General features: G+C 38.5%; 1 long non-coding RNA gene across 1 annotated transcript in view; it reads left to right on the top strand.

Annotated features, from left to right (window-relative positions):
* Positions 1-3847: 3847 nt before the first annotated feature.
* The window catches only part of LOC141083978 (uncharacterized), a 312249-nt gene continuing 301991 nt past the window's right edge, over positions 3848-14105 (top strand). The window contains exon 1 of the long non-coding RNA XR_012230882.1: positions 3848-4166. This is a non-coding gene — a long non-coding RNA (uncharacterized lncRNA). The remainder of the gene's footprint in view (positions 4167-14105) is intronic.

Genomic DNA, 14105 nt, shown 5'->3' with positions numbered 1-14105 from the left:
CCATGGAGCTGGGCAGAAAAAGACTTTGTATATCTAGGTTTAAAGTTTTCTAGGGGTATTAACTCTTTGATCTCTACTAATCTCAGTGATCTTATTAATTCTCTTATTAAGGATTTTAATTTTTACAATGATACAGGACTTTCATGGTGGGGGAAAAATTTAATTGTCAAATCCATTATTTTGCCCAAAATATTATATGTTTTTCGATCTCTCCCGTTATCTGTTTCGACCTCTTTTTTAACCAGCCTACAATCTCATATTAATTTTTTTGTGTGCGGTAATAAAAGGGCTAGGATTGCTACTAATCAATTATTTAAAAGCAAACCACATGGTGGAATGGGTCTGCCCAACATTACAGCATATTATTATGCTAATCTCATAAAGCAGTCTATTTGGTGGTGGCCTAGCCTATATAAACCATCTTGGATTGACTTGGAATTATTTTTCAATAAAGATACCCCACTAAACAGAATTATTTTCAATCTGCTTATCAAAAAAGGGACTTTCCCTATTAATCATCCTATTTTCATAGTGATTTCGGAAGCTTGGATGAAATTATTCAGACTTAGAAGGCAAATTCCTAAATCAGAAATTATTAAAGTACTCCCTCTTTCTTTGGTTGAGGTTATTGCAGAGTTTAATCTAGATCCACTCTGGGCTACTTGTGGTGTTACCAAAATTCAAGACATTTACGATGGTAAATTTTTCCACCCATTTACACAAATCAAGGCGACATTTGGGATTCCCTCTTCTGCCTTTTTACAATTCTTAATCTTGAAGAACCAAATGGAGCTTTTTCTGCAGACCAAACCATATCTCTCTGAACCTTCTGTGCTTATGTTAAAAAATTTAGGTCATAATATTTTTTGGAGCATTCAATACCCTTATAAATGGTTTAACTTGGATCAAACCTTTTGTAAATCACCTTACATGATTAAATGGGAAGAAGACCGCCACCTTTCAGTACAGATAGATGATTGGGAAAAGGCGATTATAACAACGTACTCTTCCACTATTTCAATGACTCTCCAAGAGTCATTTTATAGACTATTATCACGATGGTACTATACTCCCTCTAGATTAGCCAAGATCAACTCAGACAACTCCCCAAATTGTTGGAGAGAATGTGGACAGATTGGTTCTCTATTTCACATATACTGGTCATGTCCAAAGATTAGACCATTATAGATAGAGGTTGAGTCCTTGGTTGGTCAAATGTTAAATATTAATGATTTTATTTTAACCCCTCAGTTGGCCTTACTCTCTATGGGCATTGATCAGTTCAATCCATCCTTACAACAACTTATTCTTCACTTTTTTTAGTTACCAAAAATAATATTGCTTTTTTTGGAAGTCCCCTAATATTCCTTCATTAAAAGATTTAATTAATAAAACTTCTTTACATAAATCTTATGAACATAGAATTGCTATTTCAAATAACTGCTTTAACAAATTTGCTTGTAAATGGAACCGTTTGGATAGAATTATTTCCATAAGGGCGTTGTTTTTTATTTCTAGTTTATATTTGTGTAAAATATTTTGACTATGCTTTTGATCTGACAAATATCTATCTGTTCTATGTATTTTATGGATTAATTGCATGACAATGCATTATTTCCCTTTCCCCCTACCCTTTCCCTTTCCCGGTTATTATAAATTTTAATAAAATTTATTGGAAAAACAAAAACAAAAAATAAAAAAAAAAATAAACTAACAGGACAACATCTACAAGGACTTTGTATGTTGTTGTGTGGGCTTCCAGCTTCCTCCCACACTCCAAAAAAGCCTGTCACTTCTCATAACGCTATATGGGGATAATCTACAGGCTAATAGTGCTCCAAACATGTGCGGCCGCTGCACTGACAGCCCAGCTTCTGGGAGGAAATCAACTTTAATCCTCCCAACAGTCTTGGGCTTTCAGTCATAGTGGCATGGCCACGAGGCTTCAGTCACCATTCAGTACATAGTGAGCAGTGGCTGTATCCACACCCCAACACAGACTGACTGCTGGCATTGCAGTGCATCAGTGCTGAGGCAGGGGCACAGTCACCACTGTCGCTCACTATGTACTGAGCAGTGACTGAAGCCATTTACAATTTTCTGATTGGGACAGGCAGAGCAATATGAAATGGGGCCTACTACTATAAGTGTTGATTTCTTTCACTCATTATATGTGACGTCCATATTGATGGACATCTATATGCAGATTTCTGATTGGGACATGCAGAGCAATATGAAATATACTGTAATATAAGAATTGTGTGTATTGCTGCCAAAGGAACATTTTCTCTTTCCATTGGAGTTTGGTCCTAAGGGAAGGGGGTATTTTGGATTAATATTTGCTTGGTTATGTTCTGAACTTGAGACACTGACGTATTGTACTGGCTCAAACACAGTTTGTGAAGCTGTATAAATTCATTGCTATATCCATGTCATACGGAATCTTTGGCTGACATATCTTGATATAGACACATATGCCCTTTTCCTTTTCTTTTTTGTTTTCTTTCACTGTTTGTGCTTTATATGAACTATAGTTAGGGTGTTCATTAGGGCACTCAGAGACATCAACGTTGAGTAGGGGCATCATCCTAAACATTAGGGTGAAAACCTACACAGCAAGGTAGAAAAATTGGTAGTAAATACTAGAGAATAGGCTTGTATATTCCTTACCTAGTAAAATCTCATTAACCGTGGATGCTATATCTTAAATACGCCCCTATAAGTTCATTTCAAGTTTCATGTTTGATATGTGAGTCCTTTTTTGCTTTTAATATATTAATAAAAGTTTTCTTTTAGGGGTCTTTTTTTGTTGGTTTATAAGTTAATGAGACCCTGTTCTCTAGTTAAGCTTTTTTTTTCTGAGCCAGGTGTCACAGTGCCATGGGTACAGACACTACTCACGGAGCGGTGACTGAATCCACGTCGGCTGCCTCTGTGACTGAAAGCCGGAGTAGCCATTAGCCAGATTTTTGGTGCAGATACTGAGCGTATCTTCAGGTTAACAGCATTTTTTGACATGACGGTTTCCCTTTAAATTCTGTGCCACAAAAGGGACAGTAAGTAATGAAAATGTCTACAAAGTGTTATAATGTGTGCTATCTGATCTTCTGCATGACAAATAGTCTACACACTAGTTCTGGATGGAAAAAGCTGCCACAAAAGGAACAATGACCCTGTTCAGAAGAGTTCCTTTAGTCAAGGCCCTGGAACTGTATACCCAATACTCACTGGTCTAATACATAATGGCAATGTAGTAGTAGTCATTATTACAGAATGTCTCCTGAGCTCTCATCTAGTCAGTCTTCTGTACATGTAGGTTACGGTATGGTTAATTTTTTACTAGAAGAGATAACCTTTAACTGACAGCTATACTGCAATAAAGGGAATCACTGATGTCCCATTAACATTTTTCTGCCTTAAGAATCTCCTAATTGATTGCAAAGTGATGCAGTTAGAAACAAGAAGACAACATTCACATATGCATGTGACTTTACATCTCTTTCTAGAGTAATACACTAGTTATTTTTGAGCAGTCGTGAGCTGCAACTTTGAAAAACTATCCAACAAGTGTCCATTTACTGCCTAGCCACTGATGGTGGAGGAATGGCGTTGATTAGACCATGTAAGTGTTATACGGAGCCCTCTGAAAAGTAAAGTAAGATATAACTGCCTTGTCCTGCTGTAAAGAATGATAATGCTGTGTTCCTATTGAACTTGATACAATGATGTTTTGATGAATAAAGTTATCTTCAGGGCTGAATGGGATGGTGTCAGTGGGAGGGTAGAAAAAGAAGCAACTTGAAATGTGAAAAGAATTCTCTCTTTTTTTTTCTTTAAAGAATTTGGTTGTCAAAGACCAGCTGCTTTTCAAGGCAAGAGGACATCTAAACAGAGGACAGGCCTCAATGAAGACAACTACAGAGATACACACAACCTCACAAAATAGTCTCTCAAACTACTTTCCACATCTCCATCTCTGGGAAAATGTTTTTCTTGTCTTTGTCTTTTTTTTGTTTTGCTTTTTTCTGTTTCAATATTTTCTTTAAGTGTATTTTATTTTCTATGAAACCACATCTTTTTGTCATGAGTCAAAAGACTTATGATGAAAGAATGGTGTGATCAAGAGCTCCAGTATAAAGAAAAAGAAGAAGAAAGACCAGTTTAAGGTAGGATCACACAAAACTGTAATTCCATGAATGGTTGGATATTTTATAGTCGCTACTTAAAAAACACAGTGTTACATAAAAAATACAGTCACTGACCATATTTTTCATGATGCTTTACCTTACTGTATCATGAAGGGTGCTTTAGTTAAAATTCAGATTTACGGTTCTTCTTGATTTCTATTGTAATAAATTGTAAAATTATGAAGATAAGTTATATGTAATATTTGGAAACTTTCCAAAGCTAATTTCAGTCTGCAGGAAATGTTTTGGTGCTAACATTTTCCAAAAAAATTAGATGCAATAAGTATCTGACCTATTAGTATGTACCTTCTATTTTCCTCTCCAATTAAATAAATACATGGGATATGACTAAATATCTTTCAGTACTGCTAATTGTTTGCTATTATTTATGGGTATTCTGCAGATGGTACTTTTTGTACTTTTTCACATGTCCTGGCAAAATGAACATATCACAACATACATAATTAATATAAGCATGCCTTACACCGAAATTTGTGTAAATAATATTAATGTTACCCATCCCTTTGAAAAACAACTGTTGTGTTTTGATGGGGGGGCCATAGTTGGTACATATAATTACTGGCAGACACAGACAGAAGAGGGCCCCTATGAAAGAACAGTATATGGGCCCTTTTCAGTCCAATAGCTGATCAAAATGCACAATTCCACCTGCTTTTGACAAGGTAGAGGCCCCTTTACCTCTCGGACCCCTGTGCGGCTGCACATGTTGCACCAATGATATGTCCGCCCATTCGTATTAACAAAGTTGTCTCTCATAAAACAATCGGCTGCTCGGCAAACAATGATACAAGCATCATATCTTTATAAAAATTAGCTTTCCAGCTACATTTGTAACGGTGATGTTGCCTAGCAACCTAATAGGCCCTTAATGTTTCCCAAGTATGTATCAAGTAGCACACGAGAGGGCCGATCAGAACCCGTTTTCCTATTGTAATGCGTGAAGTAGATCATCTCTGTATGAGGAATCGCACTTTTCTCCACATCTTGGTGTAACTTATGAGCTTATTAAAATCATAAGCAAATATGTGATATCAGCTTGTATTCTTAGAAGATGCCATTTTCCTATTTCATAAAACATAATCTGAGTATTTTAATGCAAAAGGAGAGGATGAAAACATTTACTCTGCTATAATTCGGATATATATACATAACAATGGGTGCGCTGCCTAAATCAACCAATCACAGAATAGCTTTCATTTTTTCATAGCAGTTTTACAAATGAAAGATGTGCTGTGATTAGTTGCTAAGGGTAACACAGGCAGTTTTACTTTTTGACTGATTTGATAAATCTGGCCAAATGTTTGATGTAAGGGTCCTCCCAGGAATACAGAAAAAAAACAGAGGAAAGAAAGAAGGACACAAGAGAGAGAAAGGGGAAGAGTGGGAGGAAAAAATGAAGGGAGGGAGGGTCGAAAGAACAAAAAAAGAAAGGAAGGTAGGGAAGGATGGGAAAGGAAAAGGAAGGAAGGATGGGAGAGCAATAGGAAGGATGAGAAAGGAAAAGGAAGGAAGGATGGGAGAGGTACAGGAAGGAAAGATGAAAAAGGAAGGAGGAAAGAAGGAGGGAAGGATGAGTAAGCAAAAGAAATGAAGAATAGGACAGGAAGGAAGGAAGGAAGGAAGGAAGGAAGGACCTTTAATAAACAAATCATATTAATTTTGTCCAGGAAGGTAATCATTGTAGTATACTAAAATGGCCACCATCCGGTTACACTGACAGGAACCTATCCTAGAATGTTAGGTCAGGTGCCTATGAGCATGTGCAGTACTAAGCTGTGATCTGGAGATAATCTATATCACATCCAGTCAAGCTATCCCCAGGTCACACCAGTGCAGCTTCCTTGTGTACATGCTCATAGGCACCTGACCTGTCCTAATATTCAAGGAAAGCTTTCTGTCAATGCATCAAGACGGCTGCCATTTTAATATTCTACATTGATTATCTCCCTATACAAAATAAACATGACACTCTTACTAAATTTATTTAGATAGTAAATCATGATGCCCATTTTGTAATACCTTTTTTTTATTCCCTTAAAATGCCTGTAAGGTTCAATCTCCACCAAAGTGAACAGCACTAGGCTAGAAGTGACTGTATGTCAAAAAACTGTTACTTTTATGTCTTCTGTAAATGATACACAAAGTACTTAATAGTTCTTTTAGTAGTGGTCCACTGTCTGGTCCCCAACAACTGAAAACGCTTTATAATAGCGCCACCCACATCCGATCTGCATACTGAGCAGCATAATAATTTCAGGTTCAAAAAGTAAAATAAAAGGCAGAGCCTTACCCATCTTTCAAATGGTAATGCAATCAGAGGGTAAGTCCCCATATGTTTTGTTGGGGGGTGGGCAGGGGCAAGAAACAAGCCATCAGCAGTGGTAGTTTTGATAATTATATTTTCTGAGGACTTTTGTTTTCAGTATAAAAGGCTTCTTTAAAATAGTATGACACATTTTTCTTCTCATTTGACTCCCATAGTGCACAAATCTGTGAGTCAGCTGGAAAAAGAGGTTTTGTTTTTTTTTTCTTGCAAGGCAATTTAAGCAATGACTTACGGAGATCAGCAGTCTGGGAGATTCTGACATCTAAGGTTTATAGGCCTGTGTTGTGAATTTGTCCTGAATTAACAATTAATGGATTGCGTGTTGTGATAGATCTTTTATAGGGGTTGCAGCTGGATGATTATCAAGCACAAAAGCAACGTGATTGTGTTTGCAGCTATTAGTATCATATAAAGATTTTGCCATGTCTCCATCAAAATGATTAGCAAAGTATTCAACAATTTAATCTTTAAGGCAGTCGCAATTCAATAAAGCTGAAAGAAATTATAGTTCTTCTTAAAAGACTGATGACAATTAAAGAAAAAACATTCCTCTTTTTTAAAAGGCATTGATTCCAAATCTGTTTCCTTAGGGGATAACTCATCTGTAAAATTAAAACCAAAACAATAAAAAATCTCAAGTTATGATCAAGCCTGATTTATAGTCTTTACCTATGTATCTACTGTATATGGCTAGGCCAGAAGACCATTATAGGAATCCAGACTTTTGGGCCAATGACATTTCTGAATTATATAGTTTTTAAAGGGATTTTCCACTACTACAATTTTCTTGACCTATCGATTGAATAGATCATCAATATCAGATTGGTGGGAATCCAACGCTGAGCACCCACACTTATCAGCTGCTATCCACAATGGCGGCTGCCAGATATAGGCAATGTACACGACAGAATATAGCATCTCTTTATCGCTCATTCTCTTGAATAGGAGAAGAAGTACGGTATTCGTCAGTGGCCTCTAGGCAAAATTTGAAGCTGGACATTCCTTAAATCTGGCAAACACAGGCAAAGATAACAGATGATTGGTGAAGGTGCCTCTCCACCACCTGACCCTGTTTTTAGAGTCAGACCACAATGGTCACAACATGTTGGAGTAAATATAGAAGTGGTTGACCAGAAGCATAACCAGACTTTGATGGCCTATAAGCAGAACATCTCTGGTTTATAGAACAGATGAATCAGCTAACATTTTGACTCTGCCCCCAAATCATGGGGCTCATAGCATCTATTTGGTTTGCCTCCATTGTAGGTACCCAAATGTGTTAGATGGAGGCTGATAGTTCACTATCACTTCTGTGTTTGGTTAGCTGTTGACAAGTAGGTAGATTCAAAGTTAGACTTGGCAAGAAGAATAGTTCTTGTAGTGAACTAGCATTTCCTCTGTAGACCATTACTGCCAATGGTGGTTGTCTGCTTAAGAGGTTATGAAATAGGAGGATGATAATAGACCTTTTTTGCCTTGTGACACAGTGAGTTACCATTCTGTAGAGACTAGCTGTAAAATTAATTTAATTGGTGAAGTTATATCTCATGACCATTTTCATTTATTGATCATATAGGCATTTTTGATGCTGCAATACAGCTAGAACTCATCAGTCCATGTGACAACTCTCTTAACCTTCCTTTAATATTTCTCACCCTCATATTCCCAACATTTCTTTAGTCATGCTACAATGTCAAGACACAGCTGCTTTCAAAGGAATTTCACACATAATCACATAGGTAGACAAGTCACTTCCTCCCACAAGATAAGCGCACTCATATCCTCTTGCTGTCTTTATGGTTAGTGATGCTCCAATCTACTTCCAAGCTTGGCACTCAGGAATCATAGCTGATATAACCATGATGGGCAAGGCTTCTCAAACTGATGTGTTGATTAAGGCTATTTTTTTTAGATTGATATTCAAACAGTGCAGTGAAAAAGTGTTAGGCAGATGTGGAAAAAAAAGCCACAATGTTTAACTCCTTTACCCCCAAGATTGGTTTGTATGTTATTGACCAGGCCAATTTTTACAATTCTGACTACTGTCCCTTTATGAGGTAATAACTCTGAAACGATTGACATATTGTACTTCATGATAGTGCTTAAAAAATTTTTGGTATGACTTGCGTTAATTTGTGAAAAAAACAGAAATTTGGCGAAAATTTTGAAAATTTCACAATTTTCCAACTTTGAATTTTCATGCCCTGAAATCACAGAGATATGTTCATAAAATACTCAATAAGTAACATTTCCCACATGTCTACTTTACATCAGCACAATTTTCGAACCAATTTTTTTTTGTTAGGAAGTTATAAGAGTTAAAAGTTAAACAGCGATTTCTCATTTTTACAACACCACTGAGCTACATTCCCAGTCGGGCTGAGCTGCAATCACATCCCCGCTAGCCCAGTGAGTGCTCACGGCTCACGGTGCTAGCGGGGATCTGATCAAAGTCACCGCAGCTCAGCGCGGCGGGGAACGCAGCGTCAGTAACTAAGGGTGACGTCATAGAGGTAACCTCCGGTCACTGAGCTCCTTTCCAAGCTGGGCTGAGCTGTGGTGACTTTGGTGAGATCCCTGCTAGTACCGTGAGCCATGAGTGCTCACTGTGCTAGCGGGGATCTGATCGCAGCTCAGCCCGGCTGGGAAAGGAGCTCAGTGACCGAAGGTAACATCTATGATGTCACCTCCGGTTACTGACGCTGCATTCCCCAGCATCTCATTAACCAATAGTTTTCAGCTGGGGTGGTCGCATCTTGGCACCATCCAGGTTGAAAATATATCCAGATATATCCATATCCAGACATGGATTATGGAGTGGGACACAACGACGGACAGGTGTGGTATATTGTTGCTTTTTTATTTTATTTTTATTACAAGAGATCAATGTTTTCACTTGGATTAGGCGTGGTTGTAAGTATGGTTTAATTGAGATTAATAAAGGACTCTGTGTCATTTTTTTCAAAAAAAGGACTTTATGCTGTGTGTCTGTGTTTATTTACAATACTATAGGATTAGTAATGGATGGGTGTCTTATAGGTGACATCAACCCCACAAATATTACCACACTTGCCACCTCTACAGGGCAAGTGGGAAGAGCCAGGCAAAGAGCCAGAATTGGCACATCTAATAGATGTGCCTTTCCTGGGCAGCTGCAGGCTGCTATTTTTAGGCTGGGGGTGCCAATATCCATGGCCCCTTACCAGCCTGAGAATACCAGCCCCCAGTTGTCTGCCTTAGCAAGGGTGGTTGTCAAAAATAGGGGGAACCCCATGCCGTTTTTGATAACCAGTCTTGCTGAAGCTGACAGCTGAGGGTTGCAGCCCCCAGCTGTGAGTTTTGTCTGGCTGGTTATCAAAACTAGGGGGGAACCTACGCCATTTTTTATTACCATATTTATTTACAGCGCAAAAGCGGCAGATGAATACTCCCATCCGCCTCTCCTGCTGTTACTGTTATTAGCAGCAGGGGTAGGCTGATGGGAGTAATAGTCACATCAGCCGCTACCTGCTGTCTTTTTTATTACTGAAATGTAACTCTCATCTTTCTCCCCTGCTCGCACCGATCGCCTGAAGAGCAGGAAAGAATGATGAGAGCCGTGTTCAGCACCTGGCGCCAGGGAACAGCGCTTACTGTAACGCTCCTTCCCCAGCGTCCGTCCATGTGGTACTGATGCAGCACATGCATGCCACACATGTGCCGCAAGTATTACACACACAGACACTGATGGAACTATCAGGACATGCGAAAGAGGCCTTGTAGCGGGTTTTTATGTTTGGCAGCTGTCACACGCTAAAAGACGCTTTTTATTGAAAAATATAGTTTTTGCATCACCACATTTTGAGAGCTATAATTTTTCCATATATTGGCCCACAGAGTCATGTGAGGTCTCGTTTTCTGCGGGATGAGCTGACATTTTTATTGGTATAATTTTTTTTGATCGCTTTCTATTCCGATTTTTGGGAGACATCATGAGCAACAACCAGTAATTCATGAATTTCTTTTGGGGGGGCATTTATACCGTTCCATGTGTGGTAAAACTGATAAGGTAGCTTTATTCTTTTGGGTCAGTACGATTACATACATAACTCATTTATTTTTTTATGTTTTGGCGCTTTTATATAATAAAAACTATTTTATAGAAAAAATAAGTATTTTTGCATTACTTTATTCTGAGAGCTATAACTTTTTTTATTTTTCCACTGATGGAGCTGTATGGTGGCTCATTTTTTCTGGAACAAGATGACGTTTTCAGTGGTATCATGTTCATTTATTTCCATTTTTTTAATCGTGTGTTATTCCACATTTTCTTCGGCGGTATGATGACAAAGCATCGTTTTTTGCCTTGTTTTTTTTTAATAGTATTCACTAAAGGGGTTAACTAGTGGGACAGTTTTATACACACATGGCAATACCAAATATGTGTACTTTTATTGTTTATAATATTTATTCAGTGACATAATATATATTGATTTTTTTTATTATTTTTTATTTTTAAAAAAATATTTTTACAATTATTTAAATTTTTTTTACTTTTTCCTAACTTTTTCACTTTATCCCACTATGGGACAATCATTTTTTGCATGCTGATCGCTTCTATAGTATGCAGATGAAGCAGCATCTGCATACCATAGAAGCTGTCAGTTCTGCATTGACATAGTGAGACTTGCTGATCATGCACTGCGCATGATCAACAAGTTTCCCGAGTTTCCTAGCTCTGGTGAGCCTTATGTTGTCTTGACGACATCCGCTCACCATGACAATGATCGGGACCCCGTGTCATGCCGCGGGGTCTCCGATCCAAAGGCAGAGGGGCTGTCAGCCCTGCGCCAGCTCCTGGAATGCTGCAATCTTGTTTGATCACAGTATTTCAGAGGTTAAAGTGTCGGGATGGCTCCTGGCACCTAGTGCCGGGTTTCAGCTGTTAGAATCAGCTGACACCCAGCTGCGATCGGCCACGCACCCCCCGTGAGCGTGACCAATTGCGATGATGTACTATTCTGTCCATGGTCAAATTGTGCCGGGTCACATGGATGAAATAGTACGTCGGATGTCAGAAACAGATTAAAAAATAGAAGTGTCAATAGTTTACTTTTATCACTTAACAAAATGCTAAGTAAATGAAAAATAGAGAAATCTAAAAAAATTCATGTGACCACCATTTGTCATCAAAGTAGCATCAATGCTTCTAAGTACACTTACACACAGTTTTTGGAGGTCCTTGGCAGGAAGGTTGTTACAAATATTTTGAAAAATGGTTGTATGCTTGAGCACATCATTTGGTCTCTTCATGAAATCCTAGACAGACTTGATAATGCTGAGATCACAGCTGTGTAGGGGTTATATCATCACTTCCAGGACTCTTCGTTGTTCTCTATTCGAAAGATAGGTATTAATGACATTGGCTGTAGGTTTAGGGTCATTATCCTGCTGCAGAATCAATTTGGAGCCTCCCTGATGATAAATAAGTATCTGCCTGTAGTTGTCAGCATTGAGAACACAAATAATCCCAACCAACTCCCCAATACTCATTATTTTACCTCACTCCAGCACTTCTTCATCAAACAAACTGCCTTCTGTAACAGCAAAATATTACACATTTTAATTCATCAGTTCAGAGCACCTGCTGACATTTTTCTGCACCCGAATTCCTGTTTTCATGCATAATTGAGTCACTTGCTCTTGTTTTCATGTCGAAGGTATGGCTTTTTGACAGCAATTCTTCCATTAAGACCATTTTTATTCAGACCTCTCCAAACAATAGATGGATGTAGCTGGATCCCATTGGTTGCTGCCAGTTCTGAGACATGCTGGACATCTTCCGATTTTGAGGGAAGTAAGCATAATGTGTCTTTCATCTGCTTTACTAAGTTTCCTTGGTTAAGTACTTAATTTAAAGGCCTCAACATTGGCCATTTTTGGTGCTCTTTCAAAAGAGCTTGAGCAGCACACCTTGAAACCCCAGTCTACTTAGAAATCTTTCATGGTAGAGACCTTGCTGTTGTAAAATGACTACTTTATGTCTTACTAGCTGAAGAGCCTGGCGTTGCCTGGGCATAGTAACCAACCATGGTTAGTTATAACAAATTATAACAAATTATAATGATTATATTGCACATAAAAACATTTCACATCATATATTCAGCACTACAGATTTGCAACACAAATGAACTAGACGATTACCCAAGTATTGATAGTATTTTATTTTCAACTCATTCAAGAGCCTTTTGATAAACAACATGTTTGGTTTTTCCTTTCGGTGCAAAGATGAACAGATTTTTGGCAGTTCCAACTCTAGAACAGATCACGTAAAGCTGACCATGAGAAAAGCATGGAGATTGCAAATCGATCCCTACTACTTTCAAGGACTGTCCCTGAGCATTGTTAATGGACATTGCAAATAGCAGTTGAACTGGAAACTGGAGGCGTTTAAAATCAAAAAACAAATCAGATGGAATGAGTGGAATTCTTGGAATGAAAATGTCCTCTCCTTTGGCACATCCTATTTCTGAGCTGTGTATCTAACCCTATCCTGTGTGATACTTTCTGCTGAACTGTGTATCTAATCCTATCATGTGTTACGACTGCTCAGCCGTGTATCTAATACTATCCTGTGTGATACCATCTGCTGAGCCATGTATCTAACCCTATCCTGTGTGATACTGACTGCTGAGCCATGTATCTAATCCTATCCTGTGTGATACTGACTGCTGAGCCATGTATTTAATCCTATTCTGTGTGATACTGTCTGCTGAGCCATGTATTTAATACTATTTTGTGTGATAATGTGTGCTGAACTGTGTATCTAATCCTATCCTGTGTGATACTGACTGCTGAGCTGTGTATCTAATCCAATCCCGTGTGATACTGACTGCTGAGCCATGTATCTAATCCTATCCTGTGTGATACTGACTGCTGAGCCATGTGTCTAATCCTCTCCTGTGTGATACTGACTGCTGAGCTGTGTATCTAATCCTATACTGTGTGATACTGACTGCTGAACCATGTATCTAATCCTATCCTGTTTGATACTGGGCTCCCCCTGCAGTCTGTGTCAGAGGGTAGTCTGTGTTGGCACAGTAATAAATTGTGTTATTTCCAGCTTTACAGAAGGATGATAACACTATATAAATGATAAGAATAATATGCCTCAGTTACCATAACTGTCTACAAAGAAAACTGTTGCTGATAGCAACCAATCACAGCTCATTTTTCATCTTTTAAACACCTCTGGGACAGCGTGGCGAGTTTTGAGTGGTGACTTTTGTGTTTCGACTTTCATGTGGCGAGGTTGGTGTATGTGTGGTGCAATGTGTGCTGAGGGTGGTATATGTGTTGAAGCATGTGGTAGTGTGTGGCGCATTTTGTGTGTGTTCATATCCCCGTGTGTGGTGAGTATCCCATGTCAGGGCCCTACCTTAGCAACTGTATGGTATATACTCTTTGGCGCCATCACTCTCATTCTTTAAGTCCCCCTTGTTCACATCTCGCAGCTGTCAATTTGCCTCCAACATTTTTCCTTTCACTTTTTCCCCATTAGTTAGATAGGGGCAAAATTGTTTGGTGAATTG

Source organism: Dendrobates tinctorius, unplaced genomic scaffold (assembly GCF_039654945.1).
Source record: "Dendrobates tinctorius isolate UK_male_01 unplaced genomic scaffold, ASM3965494v1 ptg000022l, whole genome shotgun sequence".
Taxonomy (NCBI): Eukaryota; Metazoa; Chordata; class Amphibia; order Anura; family Dendrobatidae; genus Dendrobates; species Dendrobates tinctorius.
This window is presented reverse-complemented; position numbering and strand designations above follow the sequence as displayed.